This window comes from Acomys russatus, chromosome 22 (genome assembly GCF_903995435.1).
Source record: "Acomys russatus chromosome 22, mAcoRus1.1, whole genome shotgun sequence".
Classification (NCBI taxonomy): domain Eukaryota; kingdom Metazoa; phylum Chordata; class Mammalia; order Rodentia; family Muridae; genus Acomys; species Acomys russatus.
The window spans coordinates 37,247,870-37,262,019 of record NC_067158.1 but is presented as its reverse complement, the minus strand read 5'-3'; the positions used below and the strand labels follow the sequence as shown (position 1 = coordinate 37,262,019).

At 36.2% G+C, this 14,150-nt stretch overlaps 1 pseudogene; it reads right to left on the bottom strand.

The window, feature by feature from the left end:
• Nucleotides 1-762: 762 nt before the first annotated feature.
• Nucleotides 763-1,359, bottom strand: LOC127205736 (ATP synthase F(0) complex subunit B1, mitochondrial-like; annotated as a pseudogene).
• Nucleotides 1,360-14,150: the final 12,791 nt, after the last annotated feature.

The following is a 14,150-nucleotide window of genomic DNA, read 5'->3' as shown; positions in this document are numbered from 1 at the left end:
ATGACAAGCTTGCAGAGGAAGAAATTAGGAAAACCACACCCTTCACATTAGCCACAAGCAATATAAAATATCTAGGAGTTACTCTAACTAAGCAAGTGAAGGACTTGTATGAAAAAAATTTCAAAACTCTGAAGAAAGAGATTGAAGATGACCTGAGAAGATGGCATGATCTTCCTTGCTCATGGATAGGGAGAATTAACATAGTAAAAATGGCCATCCTACCAAAAGCAATCTACAGATTTAATGCAATCCCTATCAAAATACCTACACAATTTTTTAAAGACATTGAAAGTTCAATTCTGAACTTCATATGGAAAAACAAAAAACCCAGAATAGCTAAAACAATCTTGTACAATAAAAGGTGCTCCGGAGGAATCTCCATACCTGATCTCAAACTGTACTATAAAGCAATAGTAATTAAAATTTTTTAATACAATTTGCTTCATCATTTTTTTTTCTGTTCCAAATGTCATTTTATTGCAAGATGGTATAACTAATTACAAGTTTAAACTATGATTTGGTAATTTGAGTCAGGCAGCAAGTTGTTGCAGATTGCTTATTCAAAAGTGATCACCAGACAACTCCAGATACTAAGCAAGGGTCATAAATATCTTACTGGCCAGTAGGGTTAAACCACTGAACGGACCTTGATCATTTCTTAGGAAAAGTACACTGTAATTTCAATAGACGGCAAATACAGGAAGAGTTCGTCCACACCAACTAGTTAACTCTCTCTGGCCGTCTCAATTGAGACAGATACATTCATATCCCTGGCCAAGCTTGGGCCTTCTTTGAGAGCATTTTTAGCTCTTCCATGCATTTGGCAAGCATTTCCTTTTCCTGCTGTGCAGGAATGGTCTGCACCACATGCTTCTCCACCCAGTCTCTCGTGTGCTCCTGCTCCTTGCGAGACTTCATGTCCTGTACAGAAATGTGATAGTCCAGGCGATTCTTTACTTCCTTATATGCTTTATGCAGCCATTCTCGGTAAGTGACCTCCAAGGCCAGGGCAATGGGCAATGTTATTCCTCTGAATGTCGAAGAGGCAGTGGCACTTCTGAACCAGTGCACGCTGTGCCTTCTTCATGTCAGCTGCATCCTGGCTTTGTTTGATGGTCAACTGCTTTACTTCTTCTAGTTGAGCCATTTTTTTTGCTCATTAAGTTTTTTGACAAATTCTCCAACGGAGGAGCCATATTTCTTAATCACATATATAATCAGCCCTACTACTGATATCTTAGGGAATGCCTCTGGGGTGATCACATAGATTTCTTTGGATAAAAAATACAAGCAAAACCCAGTCCCAAGCACGTAGGGTCCTATTACACCTGTTTTAGAGTAAAGGAATTTATGCTTCATTCCTTTTAAACATATTTTATTAATTATTTGAGGATGCCATACAATGCATATTTATCATATTCACCTCCACTCCCACCTTAACTTCCCCTAGGTACTTCCTACTTTCCTACCCTTGCAATTTCTTGTCTTCTTGTTGCTGCTGTTGTCATCATTGTTACTGTCGTTGTTAATAATCTATTGAATCCAGTGTGTGGTGTCTGTGTGGGGCATCACCTGGATTTTGGATGACCTACCAGGAGCTGAACACCTAAACAAAACCCACTCTCACTATTCTAGCAGCTATAGATTGCTAATAGCTCCTCAGTTGTAGAAATCAGTTAGACCTAAGGGTCGGTGGATATTTAGACAACATGGCACTGATATGGATCGCCAATATGAATTAGCACAAAGTAAATAGTGGTGTCATCTCTCTTATAATTATTTTATCTGAGTGTCACTTTTGTAGAATTCTATATAATTGTGCCTTGAGATCAGAGGCCTGATCTTTATGCTTAGTTTCACCTTTGACAGTCAGTCTGTATGTCTGCTTATGTCTATGTGCCTACCACATATGGTTTGTGCCTTGATCTCTCTGTGTGTCTATGGATGTCTCTTTGTGGCCCATGTGTGCAGGCATATGTGGGCATGTGCCTGAATATATACCAGCAGTTTTTACCCTACTGGCTTTCTTGTGGAGTGAATAAAATATGCCTTCTCTGAATATGGCACCTCACAATCCTTTCAACCTCCCAGCTTCCAGAGCCCCTCCTCCATTCCTGGCATTGGAGCATCGCCTCACAGTGCCTCCACCCTCATGTTGATATTCTGTTTGGCTTCATCTTGTGCAGATCTTGTACATGCTGTCACAACCATTGTGTAACTGCGCAACTGCCCTTTTGTGTCTGTAAATAAAGTGTCCTTCTATTTCCTTTCCTCGAGGCACTGCCAGCTTAAAGCTTTTAAGTGACAGGAGCTATTACTGGCGACGTGAAAGAATGGAGACCAGGCAAAGGGGTGATGCAAAGTGATTATGCTTAGCTCCTAATCTGCCTGAGGTCTAGAAGAATCCAACCCCAAAGCTTCCATCTTGTGAGTTCTAATCTGGTCCTTTCTAAACATTTATTAATAAAGACTGGGTCACAATACATATAGTTAAAGGGCAGTTTTTTCCTATGTATTTCTACCTTTGCACATCAAACTTGTGTGGAAAACCCAGTGAATTAATAAAAAGCTTATTTACATCACCACTGTCTTTATGAATGTGTTTTATACATTAATGTAAACATAATGACATATGATCAAGTTCGGGTAGCACAAAGGGAAACAAGACAGTTTTGGAGAAGGAAAGTTGAACTTCTTGTTCTTATGCAAAGGCACATTTGATGGAAAGTAAAGATTAAGGGTGTTCTGAGCCTGGATGCCAAACACTCTAGGTCATAACATGCACAGACCTCCTCACATCAGCTGTCCTCAGAGAGTTAGACAGGTCTTAACATTAATAAGCAGCCAGCAGCACAGATATGGTTATTAAATTGCTACTGGAGCCAGCATCCCTTGCAGCAGGCCACTTTGCTCCCCATGGCAGCATGTTTACAAACTGTGAAAGTCAGTTTGTTCCAATCCTATTTCAGACAATGCTACCCAAGGTAAATGTCTGGCTGTGTTTAATCCCTGTGACACAGTCCAGAAGGAAGGAGTGGACGTTCATCATATCAGGGAATTGTGGCAAGGGAAACATACATCTAAGTAACTGAACATTGGGAGTAGTATGACTTCAAATGAATGTCTAGTTGAGCTGTACACAAACCATGATGAATGAATGAAGGCTCAAATGTTTTATGATTCTTAGGTGTAATGGGGAAAGCTTTAGAATCAAATACAATACTCAGAAATAAAATATGATAAATAAAATCTACAGGAAGAGCAAGTAGAAATTCATAGATTTAGATATTTAAAATAGTCATTTTATTCATCAAATAATACAAATACCTTTTCTAGAGCAATAATAATTCTTTAGTTAGTTTCTTATGAAAAACCATACAAAAATTAACTAACATGCATTTAAATAAGGGTTGTCTTTATTTTTAAATATCAGTTTGAGTATACATGCAATTCTTGTCTTGATTTTCTTATATTCTTATAGTGTCTTACAGATAAAGTCTTACTCTTACAATTTGTTTAACAATTCATGATTCCTTTTTTTTTAAATAATATGGCCCTATATATTTGTGAGGATATCTAAACGAATTATACTCTTTAAGAGCCATTCAAGAACATAGTCTTTCTGAGTCATTTCTCAAAAATCTGTAATGAACAATTTTTTAACATTTATTTTAAGTTATTTATTTTATTTAGAAAGACTGCCTTCCCTCCTTGTGTGTGCGCGCGTGTGCATGCTCTCTAGGAGGGACAAAGACATGTGGAGGTCAGAAGGCAACTTGAATGACTCTCAATCAGCGCTGAGCATTATTAACAGGCCGCCATCTACTGCAAAGAGAAGCTCCTCTGATGAATGCTGACTGATGCACTAATGTATGTGTACAGCAGTAAGTCCATTCAGCATAGAATCAATGGCGGAGTCTCCCCTATCGTGTACAGCTGGTCTAACCACAGGTTCTTTTTTTTTTTTTTTTTTGCAGAAAGACTTAAATGGTATATACTCACTTATATCTGCATACTAGCCCAAGGGGCATGTCCCACGAAAGCCTTCCCTTACCAGGAAACTGGGACAGAGGGGAAGGCATCCTATTGGGACTCTAAATGAGAGACGCATGGGAGAATAGCAAAATAAAAAGATACAGAGGGTCCAAGAAATCTACAAGTAGAACAATATGATAGGCAGATTTGGGCCCAGGGGTCCCGCTCAAACTAAGGCACCAGCCAAGGACAATACAGGAGGTAAACTTTAAACCCCTTCCCAGATCTAGCCAATGGTCAGAATATTCTCCACAGTTGAGTGGAGAGTGTGATATGACTTTCTCACGTACTATGGTGCCTAACCACAGGTTCTTGATCCTAATAATAGTGCCAGGTATGAGTTTAAGTTTGAAAATGCTATGTGGGGCCTTAACCTTGATCAGAAAGTGATTGTTCACTCCCGTATCAGTGCCACTATTGCATCAGTGTGCACATCTTGTCAGATTGGTCACCAGGGTAGCTTCCAGGGTACACATCTGAGCGAGATCGGTGCTTCTCTTTCTTCTTCCAGTAGCACAGCTAGTACATTCCAGCATTGTATAAACTAACCAGTAGAAATGAAGCATCTCAGTGAGTTACAGCCTGATGTTTTATGACTCAAGTGTGTGGTATCTTCAGCAATAGGGTCTTAGCGTCAAGTTCTAGAGGGTTATGAAGAACATTGGTCAAAGCACAATATTGAAGAGTCTAAGGAACCACACTTTCCAACAACCTTAAAAGAGACAAAGACTGGGCTTTATATTTGGTGTTCTGTGACAACTAGTTGGGCATTGTTGCATTGTGATACAGTAAAACTCTTTTTATATGTGTGTATGTATATTTTTGGAACCTTCTACAGTGGAAGGTTACCATATGAGGTTTTCATAATGTCTTTAATATTAGTTAGCCCTTCCAATATTCCCTTATCTACTTGCCTTCTCATTAAACCTTCCCTGTGCCCTCTCTCAAAATGTTATGTTTTGCCTGAGAACTTTGAATTTGCGTTTTTCAAACTAAGGTTGGTCTTCCCATAATGTGCTAAGTTTTTGTTGACATGATGGCATTTATATATACCCTCTCTGTCAGTGCAGACTGTACAGACAACAATTTTACCCAAGTTTCACACTTTGACTGAAAAATGAGTTCACATTAATTATTCACAAGAATTTATAGGGACCAGGTCAACTTAATATATGTTAAATTTTTGATGACCACCATTGGTTTTCTTACAAAGCTAAGCCTTTGCAGGTCTACTCCAAGAGGAATGGCTCGAGATTCCTACCAGACTGCTACAACCAAGGGGTTCAACAACTCTACAGGCCTTTTGAATGTCATTTAAATTTCTGCCCTGCTTTCTCTTGCAAAATTCTTGAAAGTCTATCTAAAAAACATTCATTTACTTACTCTTTTATATGCTTAACCCTCTCTCTCTCTCTCTCTCTCTCTCTCTCTCTCTGTGTGTGTGTGTGTGTGTGTGTGTGTGTGTGTGTGTGAGTGTACAAGGAAGGGGAGTGTCACAATATGCATGCAAAGATCAAAGGATAACTTTCAGAAGTCAATCCCTCCCTTCTATCATGTAGATCCTGGTGATCCAACTCAGGTCATCAGGCTTGAACTACGGAAGTGCTTTTATGCCCTGAGCCATACAGAATGAACTGAAATTACATAAATCTTAATGGTACTTTCATTTTGCCAAAGCATCTGGTAATAGTTTAATCATGTAAATGTATTAAAGATATCATCTGTGGTATTATAGATTGTTTATTTTGTGAATATATCTATTTCCTAAGGATATTCTGACTAATCTATGAAGCATGCCAACAACTGTTATGCAAAAATATTTACATTTATAACTACTACAACTACCATATACAAAATCTCATTGAAAGCAAAGTAAAATAAAAATTTTCTTTTATCTGCAAGCTTGTAGACTATTAAAAGATATATATACATGAAGTAATATTTGGAACTGTTTTTCTGTAGACATTTTTAAGTCAAATGCAACTTGAAAATATTTTTCTAGGTGCACATCAAGATTTTTCAAGTTCTACTGTATTTGTATGTTCCTTAGTAGTATGTACTCTTATGCAAAAAAATGTTAATTTTACCAAAGTATTTAAAAACAAACTCCTTATAATTGTGCTACATTAGGTTAAACCTGCTCAAGAGCTGATATTTCATACTCCCTGAAACCACTAAGATTTTAAGGTTTATTCCTGTGTTAACTCAAATTAAATTATTGGTTAATTCCTTTTCTTGTTTGGTTTTGGAAACTTCATTAAATCAGCTTCTCTTTTCACCTACGATGAACACACCCATCGTTTATATATTATGAATCATTCCCTGATCTTCTGTTTTGCTCAGTGCACCAGTTTTTATGTCAAGCAAAGGTGTTAACATTGATATGAGTTATAAAATACTAGTCTATCAGTTCCTACCATTAACACTGTGGATTTATTAAGTGGAGTGATGTACTCTGCAGTGTCGTCACAGTGCAAGACAGTTATCACAATCCAACTGTTAAGTAGTTTCATATGTGCCACTTGGTATAAGCCACTAAAAGCTAAGTGAAATAAAGTTTACCAAAAACATCAACTTGAAAATAGAAGTTCAATATTATTGCTTTTTATTCTTCAATTTTAAAAATCTACAACTCCTCCCCATTTTGCAAAGAAGGCCATTTATCTGGAAGATAACACTTATGATTTAGTTCAGCTGTGCTCTGATCATGTGTCCTGTGGCTGAATTAAAGATGCAAGATTACATTTTAATCATCTGAAATGCTTATAAATTCACAGAATACAGCTGGAAAGAGATTATGTTAAATTCTAGGAAAAGCCTAGATTATTCTCTTCCCAGTACTTAAAGAAAAGCCAGGGGAATCAGATTTCAATTTGGGTTCTATAAATCAAAACATGCAAGCCTCATGTAGTGCTGCTCTCAAAGATCCTTCTTGGAAGAATCTTTATGTTTAAATTTGGATAGCCTGCTGTGGTTTTCCTATCTGGTATAAGTGGTCAATTTGGCATTTTCCAGAAGTAAATGCTTAGAGATGTGATCTGAAAGAGGAATTTCGGTTCAGGCTGTTTCCTAAATGTTTAGAGAAGACATATTTACAATTTAAGCCAGAGAAACATAGAGGAAAAGCAAGAAGAGTGTTATCCATGTTTGTGTAATAAGGAGAAAGTCAAGACATACAAACCTGTCAAGATCTTCAACCCCCAAATTTGCTCAAGCCAAAATTCCTTTATCCATAAACCTGCAATTTATCTTGGAAAGATCAATTAGAATCCTAGAGTAACTCCCTCCCAATTCAAGTACTTTTTCTAAAAGACATTTTTAAATTAATAATACATTGCACCATTGCAAATAGTCTGCACATAAATAAGAGAAATGTTTTGTTTAAAATCAGGACTATGTCTGACATTACAATGTGAGATCTATTTTACAGGGACAAAAATGGGACAAATTGGCTGGGATATGATGAAAATATACATACTGATTACATGAAGGCTGGATGTCTCTAGATAGCTAATGAAAATGTCAATACTGGACCAGTTTAAATCGGAAACTATAAAAGCTTTCTCAGGATCTCAAAATAGTAACGAAACCAACATCTTGTAGGATGTATAAAAGACACAACGATAAGAACTTAAGTCCCAAACAACACACATGTTCCCACACTCATCATCATGTCTTGAAAATAGTGCCAGGTTGAAGATTTATTTTTAAAACATCACAATCTCTAATTCACCCTTTAACTCAGCCTTGCAGTTCTAAGATGTGCCTTGACGAACTGCAGGCCCTTGATGTTCTGGATGGTTGAGTGTCCTCTAAAGTTATTGGCTGAAATCTCATTTTGGTTTGTTTCATGGCAGTGTTTCTCTATGTAACCCTAGAACTTGCTCTGTAGACCAGGATGGCCTCAAATTCACTGAAATCTGCCGACCTCTCCTTTTCCTTACATTGTCAGTTCCGTGAGATCAGGGACATTGTCTGGTTTGTTAGCGAATGTATCCACAGTGCCTAACACGATGTATGCACAAAACATTTCTTCTGGTTTTTAAATGATGATAAATGATAAATATTAAAAGTAATTGGAATAACCTGTTTGGAGGATAAGTGGCAGTACAAATAAAAAGACACAAAAAGAATTAGTAGGCTGCAAGAAAGAAAGAAAAAAGGGAGGAAGGAAGGAAGAGAAAAGGAGGAGTAAGGAAGGAAGAGAAAAAGAAAAAAAGTATTTTTTACCCATAAAATAAATACCATATTGCAATGTCAAACATGGTTCTGATTTTAGGCAAACAGTCTTCTTATTTATGTATAGACTATTTGCAATGTTCAATAAATTATTAATTTTAAAATGTATATGAGAAAATCTAATTGAATTTCTTAGTGAATAATCTTAGGATTCTAGAGTATCTTTCAAAGATAAATCTATTCAATTCTGATTCTCTTGGGAGAAAGACCTTCATTTGTTCCTGAAGGACTTTTCTTATTGAATCGTTAATCCCCAAATAAGATGTTGGAAAAATCAGAGCTGTCCTCTTCCTCCATGATAGAACACAGCAAGAAAGCAACATTCCTATAAATAGTCATTAAAAAGCCACAGAGTCTGCTAGTGTTTCCAGGATGGACACCTCATGAACTTTGAGAAAGAATAATTCTGTTTTTTCACTTCTCAGTTGGCTCTTATCTTTCATGAACTCCCAGATTTTCTAAGAGTTATTTTATGTTTTCTTTCTTCTAAAATAAAAAATCTTGTAAGTTGTCTCTTGAAGGTGATGTCATCATCTGTCCAGCCTTCTTATGAGACAGCACAGAACTTTTTATTCCCCAAATTTCTTATCAGTTCATTAGCCTTGTTTTCAAGGTTGTAGCTGTTCCAAAGTTCAAGTTTGTCTCAGGTCTCAAAGAATTATCAAAATAACCTCTTAATTGAATTCTTGCTTCTAATACCTCTTTGAGCTATCATAATTCAACACAGAGTCACGTTTTTAAACATTTTTCAAATATTTAAAAAATTTATTTCCAAATATTTAGGTTATGTAAAACCTAAACATTGAGATAACATTGGTAATTCAAAAAGATATAAAACCAACTCAGTATTGTAAATACCAAAAGAATGAAGTTTCCTAGAATTTGAAGAGTAGCAAAGTACAAGTGATGGTTCCTTCAGTTATTTTGTTTCCTGGGAAGAATGTTTTTCTTTTTAAAGTTGAAGGCAGATATATATATATATTGCACAAAAGTACCTTTTGTGGTGTATTTAAATTGTGCATCCTATGCTCTTGATATATCTATGGGACATCTCCTGGAGTTGTTGGCCAAAGGGGTTTTATAGAATCCCCAAACAACAGAGGCTGTTGCCTAGACTCTCAGTTACTTTCCACAAATTGATATTAAGACAGCATTGTTGGAAGACAATACCCACACTACTAATAGAACATGCAAATGCTGAGATTGTGCCTACATAGAGTCTTCATTTTTACATTATAGCATCTTTGGTATGAGAAGGTACTCTACACAGTACCAAAAACAGGAACATAAACACAAAGCCAGCTATAAAGCCTATGATCAACAATGCTGTCCTACTTGCCAGACGTGTGAAGACAATGACGGTATAAGGTTTATGGGAGTAACCAACTAACCTCTGATTAGACAAGTTTGACTCTTTGATATGGAATTCATACCCAGCACTGCTTGGATGACCAAGAACATAAGACTAAAAAGCCCAGGGACCTAGGGTAAAAGCAAATTCTAATTTTTTTTTTAAATAAAAAAGCAATAAAAATACTTCTGGCAACAATTTGCTATAACCAAAATCAGCGCCTTGCTTAGCCGTCATCAGAGAAGATTTCTCTTGCAGAAAATGAAAAAAAAAAAAAAATACAGAAACTCAAAGCCTGACATTATGCAAAGTGTGATGATAAACCTTGGCAGACTCAGCCCTAAATGGAATGTCTCCATCAGGTCCTTCCCTTCTAGGTAAGGAAACTAAGCTAAACTTTTTTCTGCATCCCTGCTATTATTATCTCCATCTCATAGTTGAGGACAGCAAGTTTCTGGAAGTATAACTTATCCAAGATCCTACAGCTAGTGAATGATAGAGATTCAGTGTATGGCCACTTAAACCCAGTCAGTCTGACTCCAGAAGTTTACAGAGTTACTTATAACTGAGTCAAGGTTCAGGTCTTAGTGGTGACTTTTGGAATGGATACAAGCAATTTGAATAGACAGAAAGAGTGTAAGAGCCAGAATGAATGGAAGACCCAAAGAAAAAAGGTCCTCTAAACCGACACGATTAAAGCTCACATAAACTCATAGAGACTGTGTCAGCATGCTCAGGGCTTTAACAGGTCTGTAACAGTTCCTCTGTTCACTGTTTTTATGGGATTCTTGATTGTAAGAAAGAATGATCTCTGATTCTTGTGCCTTCTGTTTGTTTATTCTGTCCAAATAAATATGTTAGTTTTTGTTTTATTATATTATATTAACTATATTATAATTTCTTAGAAGCTTTTATGTTTTCTAATGAGAGACAAAAAGGAAGTGGATCTGGGTGGATTGGGAGGTGAGAAGTAGGAAAGAATAGAAGGAGGAGAAACTTTAATCAGGATATATTATGTGAGAAAACTTCTAATTTTAATAAAAGTAAAAAATTCACAAGAAACATTTTTTTAATCTTGAAGAAAACATCCACCAAAACAACTGGCTTAATGCAAGCAAAGATAACCATGTTATCCAAATCCTGTATAATTTTTTCTAAATACGTGTAATGGATGAATTAAGCAGAATAAATAAATAAAAGATAATAAAAATAGCCCTTGAAACCACTACTTATCACATTTATTTGTTGAACTCGATTTATGTATTTTTGTTGTTTGCTTTGTACATAGTAAATTTTATTTTATTTTTAGAGAAAGAAAGGTTTATTTGGACTTACAGTTCCAGAGGAATAAGACTCCATCATAGCATGAAAACACAGCACCAGGAGCAGAAAGTTGAGAGTTCACATCCTCACCTGCAAGCATAAAGTAGAGTCAGCCAACAGGAAAGAGGGCAAGACTATGAAATTCCAAACCCCACCCTGGTGCCATACTTCCTCTAGCCAAGCTATACTTCCTACACATTCCAAAATAGCATCATCAACTGGAGACTAAGCATTTAAATACCCCAGGCTATAGGGAATATTTCTCATTCAAACAGTTACAGTGTCTATGGACAAGTAAATAGATAATAAGATTGTGGCATATATGAAAGTTTATTCACTTATATAAAACAATGAAGTTCTGTCATTTGTTCCAGTGATGACTTAATTAAAGGTCATTATTAATAAGCGAAATAGCTCAGTTGAAAAGGACAAGTAATACACTATCTCCTTCATATGTGTATTTTGAGGAGCAATGTCTTGAGTGGATGTAACAACTCTCAATAAAATGCTGTATAGCCAATAAGCTGGGCAGAAGGACAGGAAGCGCAAGGCTGGACTTCCTGAAGAGGGAGCATTGACAGTTGACAATTAAGAGAGGATGAGAGTTGACAGAGTTGGAAGAAAGAAGCAGCACAAGAAAGATCAGATTGGCAAGCATGTGAGTTATATGTAGGTTATGAGGATTAGAGTAGATAATTTATTTTATTATTTTAAAAGTAGCAGTTTAGAATCTGTCCAGTGTAGTGCTTGCAGCTTTGAATTTCATTTCAGTTTCTTTGTGTCAGTTATTGGCTTTCTAGGCTGAACAAATACATTTTATTGCAACAATAATTTTATTTTACTAATTTTGAAAATAGATTTTCTCAATACATATCCTGGTTATAGTTTCCATTCTTCTACTCTATTCCTGTCAGTTCCTCATCTCTCCTCCTCTCTGGATCCACTCATTTTTTGAATCTCATAAGAAAAGAACAGGCTACTAAGAGATAACAACTAAACATATAAGAAGATGAAACAAAAACTATCATATCAAAGTTGGACCCAATGGGAGGAAAAGAATACTAAGAGCAGGCAAAAGAGTCAGAGACCAATTCATTTCCATACTCATAGACCTCATAAAAACACCAGTGTGTGTGTGTGTGTGTGTGTGTGTGTGTGTGTGTGTGTGTGTGTATATATATATATATATATATATATATATATATATATATATATATAGAGAGAGAGAGAGAGAGAGAGAGAGAGAGAGAGAGAGAGAGAGAGAGAGAGAGAGGACCTGGTGTGTACCCATGTGGGCCCTATGCTCTCTACTTCAGTCTCTGTGAGCTCATATGTGCCTTGTTTAGTTGATTCAAAGGGCCTTGTTCTCTCTGTCCTTCATCCCATCTGACTCTTACAATCTTTCTGCTTCCTCTTCCAAATGATTCCATGAACTCTGAGAGGTAGGATTTGATGGACACATCCATTTATATTCTTTTTAATAAATTTCAAAAATATGAAAAATCACTCCAGGGATAAAACAAGGCTTTCCACTTTCTCCATATCTGTTCAACATAGAACTTGAAGTTCTCGATAGTGCGATAAGACAACAAAAGGAGATCAAATGGATAAAATTTGGAAAGGATGGAGTCAAAGTATCTCTAATCACAAATTATATGATAGTATATTCAATTGACCCCCTAAATTCTACCAGAGAGCTTCTACAGTTGATAAACAACTTCATCAAAGTAGCTGGCTGCAAAATTAACTCTAAAAAATCAGTAACCCTCCTTTATACAAATGATAAATGGGCTGAAAAAGAAACCAGAGACACAACACCCTTTCACACAATAGTCACAAATTGCGTAGAGTATCTTGGCACAACTCTAGCCAAGCAAGAGAAAGACATTTATGACAAGAACTTAAAATCTCTGCAGAACGAAAATAAATAAGGTATCAGAATATGGAAAGATGTCTCATAATCATGGAATAGTAGAATAATTGTAGTGAGAAAGGCCATCTTACAAAAAGCAATCTACAGATTCAATTCAATTCTTATCAAAATACCAATGTATTTTTTTACAAGCCTTAAAAGTACAATTCTCAGCTTCATATGGAAAAACAATACAAAACAAAACAAAATAGAAAACCAGAATAGCTAAAAGAATCCTGTGTATTAAAAGCACTTCTGGAAATAACTCAATCCCTGATTTCAAGCTGCACTACAGAGCAATAGTAATAAAAAATGGCATGATACTTGCATATAAACAGACTAGTTGATAAATGGAATCAAATTGAAGACCCAGTAATAAACCCACACACTTACTTAGACTTGATTTTTGACAAAGAAGCCAAACTATAATCAATTAAAAAAGGACAGCACCTTCATCAATTGGTGCTTGTCTAAAATTGGATGTCTACATGTAGAAAAATGCAAATAGATTCATGCTTATCACCCTGCACAAAACACAAGTACAAATGGATCAAAGACCTAACATAAAGCCAGATAACACTAAATGTATTAGAAAAGAAAGGGGGAATTAGCCTTGGACTCATTGGCACAGGAGACAAGTACCTGAACAGAACACCAACAGCTCAGGTTTTAAGGTTAAAATTAATAAATGGGATCTAATGAATATGAAAAGGCAAAGAACTCTGTCAATAAAACAAAATGACAGCCTACATGCTTGGGAGAAACATCAACAACCACATGTCTGGCAGAGGGTTTATATCTAAATATATAAAGAAATCAAGAAATTAAACACAAACAAAGCAAATAACCCAATAAAAATGGTACAGAGCTAAACAGAGAATTCTCAACAAAGGAATCTCTACTGACTGTGAAGTACTTAAAGAAATGCCCAGAGTCCTTATTCATAAAGGAAATGCAACTCAAAATGACTCTAAGATTCCATCTTACCCCTGTCAGAATGGCTAAGATCAAAAACTCAAGTGACAGCAAATGCTGGTGAGGATGTGAAGAAGGTGGAACACAACTCCATTGCTAGTGGGAGTGCAAACTTGTACAAGCACTTTGAAAATCAATCTGGTGCTTTGTCAGAAAATTGGAATAGTTCTACCTCAAGACACAGCTATACCACTCCTGGGCATATACCCAAAAGATGCTCCACCACACAACAAGGACTCTATGTTCATAGTAGCTTTATTCATAATAGCAATAATCTGGAAGCAACCTAGATCGCCCACAACCAAAGAATGGATA